The sequence below is a fragment of the Corvus moneduloides genome, chromosome 7, assembly GCF_009650955.1.
Source record: "Corvus moneduloides isolate bCorMon1 chromosome 7, bCorMon1.pri, whole genome shotgun sequence".
NCBI lineage: Eukaryota > Metazoa > Chordata > Aves > Passeriformes > Corvidae > Corvus > Corvus moneduloides.
The window spans coordinates 26,786,410-26,802,366 of NC_045482.1; positions in this window are offsets into that span (position 1 = coordinate 26,786,410).

Sequence of the window (15,957 nt, forward strand, 5' to 3'; positions counted from 1 at the left end):
GGACAGGCTAAGTGTACTTTTACATCATGTGGTGATATTCAAAGGAAGACAGGAATTTCAGCAAAGTTTTAGTTAAATTGCTAAATTTAACTAAATTAGTTCAGCTCCAGCCTCATGTCTATGTGTGTATCTGTTGCTCAGCTCTTGGGAAAGACACACATTAAATTCCTCTCTGAAGTGAACACAGTGATTTTTATCCTCATCATTTCTACCTCAGTAGAACAAGACAAGAGCAAGTCTTCATCTAAATTAGAGCTTAATCCTATGCCAAGGTCATTAGGGTTTATTACCAAAACAGAACAAAACAAGTAAACAAAGCCAAACTGGAAGTGTAAGAGGTTTCCTTCCTTGTTCCTATTCAGAACTGTTTCAGGCTTGTGAGAGGCAGGAATTTATGAAGAACTGTAAGGAACGGTGTGGCCTATCACTTTCTTTTCCCTGATATTTGTGCCTTGGTTATTCTTGATGACTGTTTCCCACACCATCCAGGCTTGCAATACTTGGCTAACTTCCACCTTTTCCCTGTGCGGCTGAACCACAGCTCAAGGTTGACAAATTGACAGGTGCACCCTTTGGGAAAGGTACACCCTTCACTGGCTTAAAAACTGACTGGGTGGCCGGGCCCTGAAGGTGGTGGAGAATGGTGCTGCATCCAGTTTGCTGCCTTTTGAGAGCTGACACCACTGATCACACACGAGGGGTTGACTCTCGTCTCAGCAGAGACCCAGACATGGGGAACTGTCCCACACACGCTGCCCAAGTGCTCCAGTTATTTTGACATTCATTCTCTAAAAGCAAAACCTGTCTCTGTTCCCTGTGTTAATTTTGGAAAATGGGGTGCGATATCTAGATTAGTTTACTTTTTCCTTAAAACAACTCCTCCGCTAAAAGCTTTAAGTAAGATGGTTGTTAAAAGTGAAAACCTGTAGGGCTCAGTCATGAGCCTTTCAAACAAATAGGAGCCCCTCTGTTGACTTCCCCAATGCTGTTAGCAGCAAAGAGACTGAACCCTGATATCCCTGGTTAGATATGCCTGGCTTACCCACAGGATGCATTAGAGACCATCTGAGATACCAAGTCCTTTGTGGTCTGTTTAATTCTCCAAACACTTAATTCTCAAGACCAGAGTCAGATCCAAACCCAAATAAAATCACAGGAATATTTTTCATTATTATAATAGCATTTGAATCAGGAGACAGAGAGTGCATAGAAGATCATGTTGTCTGAGGTTTCCAATACAATGATTGCCATTAAAATGTCAATACTTAGCACCAGTCGCTATGAAACTGCATCTGCTCTGCCACATTTTCCCTAGAACCTTAGGACAGAAATACGTCTGAATTGAGGGTTTCAGAACTACTCAATATTTGTTTAATTCTACTGCCATTGAAACAGTTAGTAAGATTTCCATTAACTTCAATAGAACAACATTAAACTCAGTGTAAAAACTACATCATCTATTGTGTCAATGTGTAATTTTATATCATGTTAATGATAAAGGCATAAAAAAAGTTAAAAGCAGTTCATTTTGCTCTATTATGGAACTAAGGAAAGAAAGTACTATGAGCTGAAGAGATATATGACTTTTTACCAGGGTTCAGCTAACCTTTGATCACTTTTAAAAATTAAAGTGATTTTAGGGCTGAAAAATGCTCATAATAAAAGACTTAAAGAGCTCAATCTGTTCATCAAAAAAGATCAATAGTTACTTAATTGTGATATAGCAGTGCCTTCATGGAGAGAAAATGCCATGTAGTAAAGGACTTAATCTATCACAGAAAAGCACGAGAACCACTGGCTTCACACTACACCAGGTAAAATCTTCACAGAAATAAAGCCCCTGGCTTATTGGATTTGGGGGTTTTCTGTTAGTTTTTCATGGATTCTGTGTTTTGTTTTGGTTTGTTCTGTTTTGTTTTGTTTTGTTTTAATGAAATGTTCTGATTAGGTATTAACAGTGCAAACAAGGACTGAAGCTGTTGTCCTGAAATTGGCATGATGATCAAACACAAGTTATCAGTTTCATTAACAGGCTAAGTAGGAAAAGAAAGAAAAGAGGAAGAAAAAAAATAGTGTTACCATGCAGAACATTAGAAACACTTAAAACTTCTAATTGCTGGAATTTATTCCCAATTATCCCACATTTCCAACAAAGAAAACAGAGGAAGATAGAGAGTGGGGGTCCAAAAAAGAAAAGAGAGAAGAATAAACTCCCAATTTGAATCAGTTCAGCAGCTGAGGATCAAGGTAACCATCTGCAGGAACTGAGCAAAGGTTGGGGGTTGGTTGCTTTGTTTTCTTTATTTCAGAAACGTATATTTCATGGCACAGATTACATACTCAGATCAAGTGGCACTTTAAAATACAGATGACTGTTACTTTGTAGAGAATATGTTTTTTTCTTTGTTTGTTTTTCAGTATTACTCATTATTTGGTCCCATTCTAGTGTGTGTCACTATATTGTGACTTTACATTACCAGTAGAATTAAAAGTAACCTAATATAAAACATTCATTTGGATATTCGCTCTGTTACCTCAGTAGCTGTTGCATAATTTTTTCAATATGATTTTGAAAAACTACATGCTTTTATTTGTTATTCTCCTGCTTTAGTAGTACTGCCAGCTGTACTTTCCGCTTCACACGAATTCAGGTCTATTCCAATTTTCCACTTCCCTGCCTTTAATCCCAGCGTTACAAACGGAATCCCATGCTACACTAATATCTCTTACTCACTGGCACAGAAGAGATCAATATTTTAAAATGCCATATGTTTTATAGATCAACTGCCTTGTGCTTAGGAATCCAATGGCATCTGAACCATTACACAATATTTGTAAGTTACATGAGTCAAGGACTGTGAGGTCTGTCTTTGCAAAAGCTATCAGTTCCTAAAATGTTTGTACTCATCTGTGAAATGTTTTAATATTTTTATAAAACTTAACTAGGTTACCCAAATCCTTCATCTCCTCTCACCATAAGCCATCCTTTGTAGCTTACAGGCGTGGTAGAAACTTCAATAATGTGAACATTTTGTTCTTCACACACACTCAAATTCCCCAGAAGCTTTTCATAAGGTTTCACACCTGTCCATCAAAAGTTGACTAGAGCTCTTGCTCAAGCAGAGGTGAAGTCAGTGGCTGAAGGACATGCTTCTGGCATGTGGTCACTGAGGTTAATTTTGCCAACACTTCAGTCTGATTCACCAGCGGGTACAGATGCAGAGGTTGAGGAACACATCTGGCACAGGGATCTCTGTGAGCAGCAGCAGTGGGAGCCGCAGCCGGCGCTTTGGGGGCAGGAACCTGAGCCCCAGATGAGATGCGATGAACAGCTGACCCTTTGCACAACCAAGGGCACAGAGACCTTGAGCACAGCTGGGACTGGACACTCAGACATGGCAGGAGCCAATGACCCCCAGATTTTCCCACCTGGTACTGTGAGGGGATAAAAGCCCAGAGGTTCCTTTGTTCAGGGTCTCTCCTCGGAGGCACCAGCTCAAGCTGTTATTTTGTTATTTAGTTATTGCACCAAGATTAAATTATTTCAAGGATCTGGACATCTTAGACTCTGCTATGGGAAACCTTGCGTTGAGCAGGTAAGGAAACCCGTTCTGACTGTGTGAGTGTGGGGTGTGTATCTGCAAAGGGGTCTCAGGTGGTGTGAGTGTCACTGGTGATGGCTTCTGGATGATCCAACAGGGATTTCCCTAACACAGAACCAGTCTAAGGATGAATCTCTGCAGCCGCATGGACCTTGGAGGAAACCACAGGGCATTTTGTATTTCAAGGTGTGCTGACTACACCTGCATTGGTTCTGACTCCATTCCCTGAGCCAAGCAATTGTTCTAAAGGTGACACCATGTTTTTGTGTAACTATTTTGATAAGTTTGAGACAGAACGTGGATTTGTATCAATTTCAAAACTGAAGTTCCAGACCAGACTCCTTGGGAATGATATTCTATTCTTCTTTGGGAAGTTTTCTTACTTTGCTGCTAAATCACCTCTCAGCCCCCCAGCAGCGCAGCTCCTAAATTGCTTCAGGGTTGGCAATCCCATGAGTTCCAGAGAACAAAGCCCATCATGCAGACTGTCCCAAACTACCATCTCTGTTCCCTTTCCTAGAAAATCATGGTGTTAGCTCTCTACTCCAAGAAGAAGGAAAACAAACCTTTAACCCTCTTTTTCACCAAGTGCAACGACTTTGCTTGATGATGGTGACAAGTCCGAAATGAAGGGGGAAAAACTTCCTTGCTTAAAAGAATTTCTTGGCTTTGCCCTTCACTGTCATACAACTATGTCAGTATGTGTGAATTGCCTTTTAAAAAGCCCAGAACAAAACATTATTCAATAGACTTTTCCCAGTGGAGAGAGGATTAGAGAACAAGCATATGATATGTTAGACGTGCTGCTTAACACAGTGCTGACATTGGGGGGAAGGGAAGGGAAGGGAAGGGAAGGGAAGGGAAGGGAAGGGAAGGGAAGGGAAGGGAAGGGAAGGGAAGGGAAGGGAAGGGAAGGGAAGGGAAGGGAAGGGAAGGGAAGGGAAGGGAAGGGAAGGGAAGGGAAGGGAAGGGAAGGGAAGGGAAGGGAAGGGAAGGGAAGGGAAGGGAAGGGAAGGGAAGGGAACCTTGACTCCTTCTAAGTAATTTTAAGCAATAGAAATTTTTGTGTGGTAAAAAATTAATTGGGAGTGAAACTCGGGGCGTAGCTTCCACTCTGCAGAAACTTTTTTTTTTCCCTGCATGTAGCATTGTATCTTCATGGTGTAGTTTACATGAAATTTAGTTTAAATAGCAGCCTGAGGCCCTGGAGAAGTCTCTGAGCAAGTAATCTGGATTTTAATAATGCCGTTGTATTTCTTCACCATATGATTGCATATTTGTATAATGAGTACTTTTCCTCTAAGGAAATGGCCAAGATAGTATACTTGAGGGAAGCTCTTTAATGGCTGTTAAAATGTGGTTATTATAAGTTTTTAATAACAAGCTGGAAGAAGGCCTTACCAGGGAGGTTCAGCTGGGAATCACTCATCAGACTTCAGACTTTACATCCACTTATAATGAGTACAGTCAGAGGACATCTGGTCACACAGATTTGGGAATTGTGTGTTTAGGTGAAGTTTGGATTCAGTCTTTGTACAACTCTTTTCTTCTGCTGAATGCAGGAATATGTAAAAAGAGGATTTTTTTCTGACAATAAGTATCCTTCTGTCCAGAAAGAATTTCTGCCTATAGGAACAGAGATGGAAGAGTCAAAAGCATTGAAAATGTTTTACTTAAGTATACAAATTCGCTACAGATTTTCTCCACACACAAGCAGAGTACTTTAAAATACCTCTGTCCTTTCTTATTTTCAGTGATTTTTTTTTTTTTTTTTTTTTTTTTTGAGGTGGGTGTTTTTATTTATTTATCTTATGGCTGATTTATCTAAGTACTATTGCAAATAGTAGACCACAATCATAATTCCAGAGCTCTCCCACTGTATGTTGTTTGTGTAGGGAAGTACATTTCATTTCACACAACATTTACAACTCCATGCTATAATTCCAGGAAGTCAGAAAGCTTTAAAAATTTAATGAACAAAAATTTTATGCTTTTACAACATCCAAAATTGGGCTATACCAAGCAGTTGTATGCAGGAGATTTTCTCTTGACACTGGTTTCATTTTCTTTCCACTACACCAATAAGAATTCATCTACTCTGAAGTTAATTAAGCTGAATAGGAAAAAAGACATTTAAGTGAATCATCTCCAATGTCTTATTCCATTAGTGTAGATATTTTTTCTCTAAGATGCTCCCAGCCACTATATTTCATAAACAAATTGCATGTAGAAGTTGCAATTTTCTTTCCTCTTTACAGAACGATCCTTTAAAGGAGCTCTGAAATATCTCTGTATCATAGAGGATAAATTTTCAGTCCCACTGAAGAACACTTTTCCATGTGCTGCCTTTCCTGGCAGCATTGCACTCTGAGCAAATTTGTGCTGGGTTATTACACAGTTGTAAACTAGTTAATTTATCCTATTGTGCCTTGTGTCCATATGCAATGTCTTTTTTAATAATTTACCGTGTTTGGCAGAGTAATTAGTCTTATTTGGAACAAACACCCTGCAGTATGCTGTCCTAACTAAACAGAGATGAGAAATGGACTGGGAGAGCAATGTATGGGTGAAATGCTACTTCCTTAAGCCTGACATATTCATTTCAGAAAATCACAGATTGGGCAAACGTTTGTGGAGTCCATCTTGAAACTTCTGGAGTCAGAAACAGGGATCCAGAAATCACATAGGCACTCGTATCTGTGCAGCACGGTGCCAGCCAAAAAATCGAGTCATGTACATGCACCAGGAGATGGGAGATGATGCCCAGAATATGTGGCCTCAGTTTTCAGGAGGTGAATTTTAGGAAACAGAAGTAGCAAGGCTGGGTGACTACTGCTGGGGACATAGTCTGGCAGGGATCTCAGGTCCTTGCCTTACCACTGACCTCTGGGAAAACTATCCCTCCTTCCCCAGCTGTCAAATAGAGCTAAGGCTGACCCCCATTCCAAAGCACTTGGAGATAAATACATGAGTAATTCTAATAGATGAAGAGGCTCATCTTCTCATTCGCAAGTGAGAACAAATAACTTGGTTTTCAGAGTTTTAAAAGAGCCACTGAGAGAGCAACCAGTCATCCTGGATTTGAAACCTGGAATCCTGGAGCTTGTCTTGCAACAACAGACATGTGTTGAAGCCTTTCAGTGTGGTAGAATGAATTGTGATGGATGCATTCACTATGTTATGCAATTCCCATTTTCTGACTATGCAACAGCAGGGAGAGGAGAAGGGAAGCATCTAGGGGTAAGCTGCTTTCTTGCTGCTTTTCTGTTAATGACACACACTGGCTCCGCCATGATACCCTTGTTTGGTGCCAAGGATTCTTTACATTTAAAGTAAAGTCAAAAGGCAAAGCCTTGACTCACAAAGGTAGCAAAGAATCCAGTGGGTTCAGCTGTTGTCATTGTCTGACTGTGGGACTGTTTCTGGCTGAGCCCTTGGCTACCATCCTTTCTTTGCTGAAAAATGCTGGGAAGTTGGCCCACACTCCCAAAAGTTTCTTGCAGGCATTATTCCCATGCCTGCTGCAAAGCACCTCCATGCTCAGCCCATCTGTGCCCTTGAGGATGCAGTCAACTTTTCAACTCTGATGTGGAAAAAACTATTTTCTCTTTTTTATTTTCCACTGAGATTCTTTGAAACATGATCAGGGTTTCAAAAGGTTACAGCAGTCATTGAGGTAACTAATTAGCATTCTCCTCTCTATGGAAATTACCTGTGTGTGTATTTTATGCTCTTTGCAGCAGTGGTAGTGTATTTGAAATCAAATACATTTCTCAGAATAAGACACAGGAAAAGAACTTCAGGACCACCTGATTTTGAGTTACAAAAACACAGGATTACTGGAAATGCAAAACTTTCACCACACACACACTCTTCTGGCATTTTAAATATGATTTAGTCTTAATCAAATGTTCCTGTTAAATAAAGCTAAAAAATTGTTCTGCATCACTTCAAATAGTTCAGCTGTGATGTAGGAGTATCATTTTGAATTATGTATATTTTCTAACTATACATGATCATTTTTTACAATTTTATTTTAGAATATCAACATTAAAAACTTTTTAATGGTTAAAGTAACCATATAGGAGAAACTGCTGTTAAATTATAATTATTTAGAGTTAACAAAATTGAAATGAAATAAATGAAATAATCTTTTCCAAACAGTGTAAAATGAAATATTTTGGCCTGATTCAAGTATTAGGGAGAAAAACACTATTATTTTGTCAAGCTGACATGTTTCAATGAGCCAAGGAACTTTTTCCTGAGCAAGTTACAGCTTTCCAATTTGTACAGTATGCTCTTCTGGATTACCTTTTCTTTTTTGCTTCATTTTACAAAACTAATTGGGGAAAAAAAAAACCAACCACACATTGCAGCTGTACTGGACAGATTTTCATTGCTTTCTACAGGAGCAGAGCCCTGTATATATTAATTAGCTGTAACCCAAATTAGTTCTCTGTCAGTTAAAACTCAGTCAGATGCAGTGTTCTTATAGAAGTAGCTTCACTGCCTCCACAAAGGTGGTTTACAGCCGGCTCCTGGACAGAGAAGGAGCCCCACATCCTTTGGTATAGTTGACTTTTGCCAGCTCCTCTCTCAGGTTTGTCCGAAGCAGAAGCAGAGCATTGAAGGGATTGAGGAATCTCCAGCTGAAGTAACAGTCCTTTAGAAATCCTGTCAGATGACCATGAGTGTCAACAGTCCCGCAGTGGCTGATTTATTTTGCTCTCAAAATAGTTGCTACCACCCCTGCCCTAGCTAAGCAGAAAGAGAGGTGATCAAAGGGAAGAGATCTGCTCTTTTCTTTTGTTTGATTTCCTCAGCAAAGAGCAAATTCACCAAGCAGATTTACATTGAATAAAAACCTGTGACCACTTGAGTCCATTTCAGTGGATGTAGGAAAACAAGAGTGGCTATGGGGAAGATGCAGGAGATTAATGGTGACATTTTCAAAATTAAATATATCAACTTTTCATTCTAAACCATCCAGCTTTGTTGAAAGGTTAATTCTTCTCAAATGGATGCTTAACATTCTCTGTTGTTTCTCTTTGTTTACTTAGCAGCTGTCCTAAAATTGCAAAAAAAAAGAAAAAAAGTAAAAGCTGAACTAATTATTTTGCTTTCTCCAAAATTAAATACACATTTTTGTTACAAGTTTAAATGGCATCTTTTGACTCACTTGCAGTGAGCAGATAATTCTGTTATTTTCACATATCTCTTTGGATACTGCTGTACTTTACCCCAGCCTCTTTGCAGTGGAGCTCAGCCCATCCCAGGGCCACAAGCCAGCATTAATGCCACCTTTCTGTTGAAGAACAGCACAGATACTTCAGAAGCCATAGAATACATACACCCTTGTGCATTTTGTGAAGGATGTTTGTTTCTTTTCTTCTGAAAAGATAACACTTTAAATGCTCTGGTTCGTTTATTCTCATGTCCTATAAACAGCACCAGTTCCTTACAGACAATTTAAAATTCTTTCACACTCCAGAAATACCACAGGCAGTAGCAAGTTAGATAAGTCATTCTTGGAGTTATTAGTTGATAATGATGATAGCTTCAGTTCATCTGAAAAATTATTGCTCATAAAATTACTGTATCGCAAGCAAACTGCACCTTTTACTGATTTGTTTATCCTTGCAACACTTTCAGTTTGGATAACACTCTTTTTTTATTAATATTGCTATTATTTATTTCCCCCCATCAGTTCCATAAGATTCCTCATAAAATATATCTTACACTTGCCAGCATTAAGAGAATTACTAACTTCCAATACAGCTGAAGTTGGATCTCTTCAGGAGGGAGAGAAAGCAAAAAAGAAACCCTGACAGTCCAATTTGGATGTGTTTGGTTATTTCCCATAGCTCAGGTAATGAAGAAAATTTTTAAAACCCAGTTGTCATCATAGGGCAGAGTGGCAGAGCTCTGCATTCCTAACCCTCCTCTGAACTTTCTTCCTCAAGGTAGAGGACAGGCTCTGCTTTCCTTCATCATTTAACCATGGTGAGAAGGTGGATTCCTCAGCTCTCACACACACAGAACAGTTCTTGTGTCAGGCCACCACCCCAGAGACAGAGTTTGGACACTTTTATCCCATATTGTCAGGGGAAAAAGCAGCAGCTGTGATGAACCCCAGCACTTAGCAGCTGGAAGAAAATACAGGAATTATATGATTTTTAAATGAGCAAAACCAAAATGAACACATTTCAAATCCTCTGACTTTAATCTTGCTCACCAGCTGAGTGAGAAAAGCTTTTTATGTTCAATTACAGGAGTACAGTGGATATTTTTTTCTGGAAAAAAAAAATCTTGGGTAAATTCCCAGAAAATGCCTCCTTGGTCTGTTCAAAAATCAGCTCTCTTCTTCCCAGTACTCTCCAGGACTTGCTTGTGTAGTAACTACATAACTGTAGTAACTTCTAGTACCTCGTGCAACCGAGCCAAGAGGTAATGCCTCCTTTGCACTGCCCACTGCTTTTGCACTTCTCAGGACAGGGAAATGTCTCTTTGGAGTTCACTACTGCCCCAAGCATGAAAGGTTTAGGCATATTCACAAGATCTTGTCACTTAGCAGTGTACCCCAGCTCAGCTGAGCTATCACAAACAATCAAATGAGTACTCTTAAGATCTTTCATTGATTTTCAAGCTAACTCATTTTACCTTAGATTTGTGGCAGGCTTAAGCATGCTCATCCACTCAGTTATGGCCAGTTAGTCCATCTGAGCCATCATCCTGTGTATGCCTACATCCATTCAGCCTGAAAGGCTTGTCATCACTCATGCTGTATCTGCACATGGGAGACTGGGCTGTAATGGTCTGCTTTCCCCTTGATATAGTTCAGCCCTGAAATGTAAGACATAAACTACATTTAGGCACATGGATCAATATGCATTACTGTATGGCCCATCTCCGTCCCTGATGAGGTAAAAGGCTCAGCATGGTCAGGCAGCTGTAAATTCTCCAACATTCCATCTGCAATAACAGGAGCACCACAGTGAGAAGTAGAGGGCTGGACATCTGCTGGGATACTCTTATCACTTTTCTCACAGATATCACAAAGAAATTATCTTGTCCCAGCTCTGGGAACTCTCTTCTTAAGTGACAATCCAAAAAATCCCTTGCAACCTGCTCAAAAACTGTCATAAGAGCAGCACTGAAATGGGGAGATTCTTGCAAGTTGAGCAATGCCAGTAAGCTGCAGGGACTTGGCTTACCTTGCAGTTCGTCTTTTCTATTGCTCTCCAGACTTTATGTATCCTAGTTATTTCAGGGTTGAGATTATTTTACTGGCCAGAAACTAGTACAGTCTTTCTGGGACTCTTTTGGTACAAGAGGTGTTCAAATAAATACCATCATGTAATAACAAATAGTTTCAATTAAGTGAAAGCCGGAGCTGTGTGGCTATGCAGAAGCGAGTTTCAGAAGCTTCCAAGGACAGAATGCTATTAAAATCCTTTTGTTACTGTTTCTAAGGCAGGTCTGCTTTCCAAACAAACCAGGAACCCCTCAGATTTTCCAATATGCAGAAATTAAAGTATCTGTAACACCTGTCATCTTTCATTTGTATCATTAAGTTGGTTGCATGGCGATATCACTTTTTCTTGGTGATTAAACTGTTTATTGGGGACTACACTAACCCAGGGAGAAAGCCATCTAGATTTTCCACATAGCAGTGGCTAGAAGAAGTAAGCATAAGTAGATTATGAAAAGAAATCTGAAATTGCCGAGTCCTCAGCAACTCCATTCAAATCTCACGGTTTAAAGGAAAATTTCACTGTTTCAATGCCTGGCAATCAACAAGATTATATGGTAAGAGTCATTCCACATAAACTGTGAAATATGGTTGGAAATAATCTCCTTCCCTTCCACCTGACGCCTGTACTGCATATTCAACATACTTGACAGCTTTAGCTGATTTATTACCAAAGAGGAAGTCTGCTAAAGAGGAGGAAACTGAAGCAAGTGCGGATGACCTCAATTGCTGAAGGGCATGAAGGAAACCATTCCCTTCATCCCTTCCTGGACAAAGGCATAAAATGTACCCTCAGGAAGTTTGCTGATGATGTGATCCTGGGGGAAGTGGCTGATACACCTGAAGGCTGTGCTGCCATTCAGCCAGACCCCGATAAGCTGGAGAGCTGGGCAGAGAGAAACCTAAAAAGGTTCAACAAGGGCAAGTGCAGGGTCCTGCACCTGGGGAGGAATAACCCCAAGTACCAGAACAGGTTTGGATCTGACTTCCCAGAGAGCAATTCTGTGAAGAAGGACCTGGCAGTTTCGGTGGATGATGAGACGACCATGAGCTGGCAGTACCCTGGGGGCCAGGAGGTCCAGTGGTGTCCTGGGGTGCATTGGAAAGAGTGTGGCCAACAGGTCAAGGGAGATGATCCTCCCCCTCTACTCAGTCTAGTGAGGCTGTATCTGGAGTGTCATTATGTCCTTTCTAGAGAACATATAATTATTGATATTCATAGACTGAGTAACCAAGTACAGAACTTAATTGATTAATTGACAAGTTGATTCCCTCCATCTGTAAAAAACCCTAATTATTTTCCCTATATTTTCTCCTAGCTATACCAGCATACACTTGATTTAGTGCTTTACATTTCATGTGAATACAGCCATGTGCCACTCAATATCCCTGCACCTAAAAGCCACATTTGTTGTGTGTTTTGTCTCCTCTTTATGGTTCTTCTACCTGTTGGCAACTTCACAGACACCTTCCATAGTCACAATTCACTCTGTCTCACCGTTGTGTTTGCACAGTCTTATGACCCAAAAACTACATCATTGAGCCTAAAGTCTTCTGCATGGGCTGAGCTGCTCTGCCTGCGAGGAGTTAGGGTGGAGGGACAAACCCTCAGGCAGGACACACTGCACCAGACCCACAGCCCAGGTGAACTCTGATAGAGAGGTTGGACTTGCACCCCACTGATCACAAACCCTTTCTGTCCCTTGTCAATTCACACACAAAATGATGACACAGAGACCTTGGCTGGGGAAATGTCAGATGCTGTGTAATGGTCAGGATGTGGAAGCCAGGCACTGAAAGACCTCCAGGTACTGGGACTGAAGCAGGGGTAGATCTTTACCACTGTGATGCACAGAGCAGCTGAATGAACCTACCTGTGATACCTGTGAGTCGTGGCAGGAGTATCGTGGTGCAGGAGTTTGGTTGCTGCGGCAGCTCCCTTTCTATTGCCCAGGGAATTGGAGTCCTATCTCCAAAACCACCCCAGTGAGCCAAGTGGAGACACTATTGCAGGCTTATGTCAGCATGGACAACATCTGAACACTGATTATTAATAAATGCATGAAAACTCACACCTGAAATCAAACTAACTGGGGGATAAAATCATTCTTTGCAACTGTTCAGTGATACCTTGGTCCCTTAATTCTGGAGTGTTTATTACCTTCCCATTTCTTCTCACCTCTTCCCCACCCCTGTTAAACCATAACTCTGCTCCTAATTCCTCTTGCTTCCTTATAAATTAGTCTCATCACTCCTCTTTGAGTCATTTTGGTTTCATGCTTTGTGTCTCTTGCTCAGAGAGCTGCATATCCTACCTACTGCTTTCTGCATATCTTACATGATGCTGTTTGAGCACTGTTGACTGCTCTTCGCTTCTCTTTCTCCTTCTCTAAGATCTGTTTGGAAAAATGTCTTTTCGTACTCTCCCCAACAACTGTTCTTTCCTCCAGGAAGTATTTTATTACAATTATATGTATTCTTAATAATAAGCTATGTAAGTGTGTACAGCTCCCCAGCATAGCTGAGAGGCATTGCAGGGTGAATAAGAAGCTGAGAAGATGCTTGAACACAATAAAGAATCCACTGCAGTGGACAGAGCAAGACAGTCCTAAACAAAGAGATTTTATGCCCTTGCAAACAACAGGCTCCAGCTTTACCAGTTTGTTACTATAATATACACTAAAACAGCAAAATCTAAATTTAAGAGAACATTTATTCAGTTTTCATGTTAATCAATAGGATAATTATGCTAGTCATAATTTTCCAGAAATCCTGTGATGTTTTTTTGCCTCCAGGTGATTGACATTTCGCTAACTCATTGTTATTTCCTTCTCCAACTTCTTGTGTCGTAGTACATGACATTTAGAACAGCTTGGTGAGACATGTGAAGCTGGTTTTCAGCCACTTTGCTATGTTTGAACTCCCAGCCTTGTATTAATTTCACTCTTCATGATTAAGTAAATACCTCTTATGAGAGAAAAATTAACTAAAGCAAAGATATAATTGTTTTTCTTCATGTGGTTATTCAGTTAAAATACTCCATTTCTCCTCATTTAAACTGGAAAGGAAATACATTCCAGGCAGAATTCTGACTGAGATGAAAATATTATAAATTAGGCTGTTATAATGGGTCTAATTGTGTAGTTTAATTATTAGATTATAAAGGAGAATACAAAGTGGGCATTTTGTTAGATGAAGGCAGTGTCATCTGTCTGCCCAAGGTCTTTTTGATGAAAACTGCAGGCTTTAAAAATGCTTTTGTTTTTCTTGTATATATAATTTTTCAAGGCTGGACAACTACTAAACCCAATAATTATCTACAATAATAATCACAAATATCCAGACATTACTTGTGTATATGAAAAATAAAACTCCTAAACATGCCATCAGGTCACTAATAAGGAGAGCAGACATCCTAATTACAAGGCAGGAGATCCAAATATCCAGAGCATCATTTTGCCCTTTGCTGTACCTCTCATACTTCCCCAAGTTACCAGAGGAGCTACTGCAGGACTGTGCATGGTCAAATGGTACTAACAAGCATTCCTGAATAAAATCTGTCTCTGGATCAGACACACTGGCTGTACTGGTGCTTCTCTTCCTATGGGAACCCACAGAATCAAGCCAGTTTACCAGTGTATTCAGAACCTTTTGGAGGGTCAGAAATATCCCATAAACATGTGAAATGATAACTCAGAGGGTATTTTGGAGTGATGCATATTGATGTTCCTTTTATCTCACAACTGGGGTTTTTTTGTTTTATTTTTGTATGACTCAGTTACTCAGCGAATAAACAGTTCTTCCTTTGAGGTTCATTTTTTTCCTTAATGGCATTCTGCTGCCTAGAGATTTTTAGTCATTCAGTTTTGAAGTCCTAGAGAATGTATTTTTATCCTCATGTTTCTTTCAGGTTTTAGCAACTTAAAAGTTATAAGGATTTTGGGGTAGCCTAAATGTAGTAATTTTAAATTCTGTTACCTCTCTCCAATTCCTACCATTCTGAACTCCAGCTGTAGAGTTTTTATAGGATTGCTGTACTCTCACAAACCTGATATTGTGAGATGCTGAGGAGCTTTAGAAAAGCTGAAAACATTGCTTTTAATAATACCCTTCTTTCTAATGAATAAAATTCTAAGCTGACTTGATATATGTGACTCTATGTCCACTAATGAAATATGAATGTATGTATATATTAATTTTATGGGTTTTTCTTGAAAAGAGACCAGTCTTCTGCTGACTCTGAGTGGATTTTCATTCAAGCAGCACAAATAAGGTCAAAGACAATTTCTTCTTAATTAAAGGGAGCACATAATATTGATTTAATAAAAATTTAACATTACCTAATGACAACGAGATATTATGTTCGGAGCAGAAAGACTGACATTTTATTGTAATCAATATGTGTTTTATTAAAATCAATGGGCTACACGGACTATTCTACAGAGCCTTAATAATATCTAGTCTGCCACTGCAGAAAGGGAGAGTTTGTCATCTGGAGGTAAGATTGCTTGACAGAAGAATTGCTACATGCACAATATGCAAGTTTCGATTTTTCTTAGAGGCCAGCGAAGGTGATCATTATCATTATAAGTGGCAGGTGTTTAACCCCAGCTAATTTCAGTAGCCAAGAGGAATGAAGAACTGGAGAGAACCAAAGCAATACAGTGGCCAGTATTTGCCCAACAGCTTTAAATTCAGCTCTGCTCAAACATGTGCATGGCAGGAGGAGGATTCCATCCAGGACAGCCCTCAGTCCTTGTGTAAGCCCACTCTGGAATACTGCCCCAAAACATGACACAGAGCTGCATCTTTTACAGGACTCATCTTTCACTGATCACAGTCTAGACCACTCTAACATTGATGCTGTCCTTAGCAGTCCCCTAAAAAACCCCAGGGCTTTGGTAAAAAGAGATGCTATTCTCCTACTTCTTTATTGCTTTCTTTAACCTATCTCATAATTACTTTAAAGAGTATTTCTTATCCTAAAAGATAATGGGCAAATGACCCAAATATGCTTTGGTGTTTAATTTTATTTATTTATTTTTGTTCAGCTGTAGTCAGAGAGGAAGAGGAGTGAAAGCTGGCAGTCCTGTTAACCAGTGG